The 1,919-nt window shown below is 42.7% G+C and overlaps 1 pseudogene; it reads left to right on the top strand.

Annotated features, from left to right (window-relative positions):
* The first annotated feature begins 753 nt into the window (after positions 1–753).
* Positions 754–1,215, top strand: LOC102876938 (annotated as a pseudogene).
* The last annotated feature ends 704 nt before the right edge of the window (positions 1,216–1,919 follow it).

Genomic DNA, 1,919 nt, shown 5'->3' with positions numbered 1-1,919 from the left:
AATGGAAATCCAAAGTTTCTGTAAATTTTCATTGAAATTAATAATAAATTAAAAAAGAAAAGGGAAAAAAAGAGCCTGTGTTTGCTGAAAGGAAGACTTGAAGTGGTTGCTGCAGAAAGTCAAGAACTGCAGTCTTCAATAAGGATGGCATCTCAATATCAAGAAAACAAAGATACCCACCACTGGGCCAAGTGGTAGGATCATGGTAGATTGAGAAGATATTGAGATTGTTAACAATTTCAGCTTGCTCCAGTCCACAATCCAGCAGTCAGGAAATCAAAAGACATGAGCAATGTAAATCTGTTGTCAGAGATCTCTCCAGAGTACTAGAACAACAATGTCAATCTAAGGTGTACCTGATTCAAGTCTTCTCAATTACTATTGTGAAATGAAGGCATTTCTAGATAAAACCTAGAATTTTTTTACAACTAGACCAACCTTACAAGAAATAGAACAGGAGCTAGCTCTTCAGGACTGAAAACCAACAAGCAACCACCTGTAATTAGCATGCATGACACCATAATTCAGGAACTGACACAGTCACAAAACAGACTTCTGGGTCAGATGAAAGGCTGGACTGATGGCAGTCCAGACTCTTCAACAAATATGCCAGAAAATAAAAGTAGCAGATAGGGGTGGTAATTCTGGAACACTGAGTTTTAAAAGACAAAGTAGTACTTGACATAAAGAAACAGAATTAAAACACCAAATAAGGTTCTTCGCCATCTTCCCAGTTCCCCTGAAGTCGCAGCCATGAAGGTCGAGCTGTGCAGTTTCAGCGAGTACTCCAGGCACGGGAGGCACTACGCCAGGACCGATGGGAAGGTGTTCCAGTTTCTTAATGCAAAATGAGAGTCAGCTTTCCTTTCCAAAAGGAATCCGCGGCAGATAAATTGGACTGTCCTCTATAGAAGGAAGCACAAAAAGGGACAATCGGAAGAAATTCAAAAGAACAGAACCCGCCGTGCAAATTCCAATGGGCCATCACTGGTGCATCTCTTGCTGATATAATGTCCAAGAGGAATCAAAAGCCTGACGTTAGATAGGCTCAATGAGAACAGGCTATCAGGGCTGCCAAGGAAGAAAAAAAGGCTAAACAAGCATCTAAAAAGACTGCAATGGCTGCTACTAAGGCTCCCACGAAAGCAGCGCCTAAGAAAAAAAATTGTGAAGCCTGTGGAAGTTTCTGCTCCCCGAGTTGGTGGAAAATGCTAAGTTGGCACATGAGACTTAAATAAAGATTCAGTTATAAAAAAACAAACAAACACCAAATAAGGAGACAGAGGAAACACAACTGTGAACAGCACAGAACAGCCATTCTCAACTGCTGTTCATTTGGCATGGGAACTAGCCATCAGTATCCACACTTGCAGCTAATTGATGCATAGTAAGGTCTAATCTCCACCCTTGTGCTCCAAGCCCTTCTGGATATCAGGAAATGCCTTTCCCAGAAACCAAGGAGATGCCTTAGCACCACCACCATCCACCTCCTAGGCAGCTTAGGGCAAACACTCACCCTCATCCCATGTTCACCTGACACTAGACTCATGAAATTTTTTTATCTGGTGCTTGGAGTATGCACATGGATATTCATCCAGAGTTACTATGGGAACCAGAGGACTGTGCCAATGCTTGGACGGCAGTCAGCCCCTGGATGTGGGCACCACTCTGACTGGAATCCTTCTCTTTCACTAGGTACCACTGCCAGGCATCTGCCATGGCCACATGTGGAGCAGGTTATCTTCTGCAGGGCACTTCAGGTTACCAGTAGCTACCGGAAGTATTAAAAGAAGATGGAAGGAATATACTGAGTCACTGTATCGAAAAGAATTGGAAGACACAGAAGAATTTCATGAAACAACATATGAGCAAGAGCCTATGGTGATGAAAGAAGAAGTTCAGGCTGCTTTGAAGGAAAT

Source organism: Elephantulus edwardii, unplaced genomic scaffold (genome assembly GCF_000299155.1).
Source record: "Elephantulus edwardii isolate Elephantulus edwardi_28Jun2011 unplaced genomic scaffold, EleEdw1.0 scaffold00196, whole genome shotgun sequence".
In the NCBI taxonomy this organism is placed as follows: domain Eukaryota; kingdom Metazoa; phylum Chordata; class Mammalia; order Macroscelidea; family Macroscelididae; genus Elephantulus; species Elephantulus edwardii.
The sequence above is the reverse complement of the archived record's forward strand: the minus strand, read 5'-3'. Positions and strand labels throughout refer to the sequence as shown.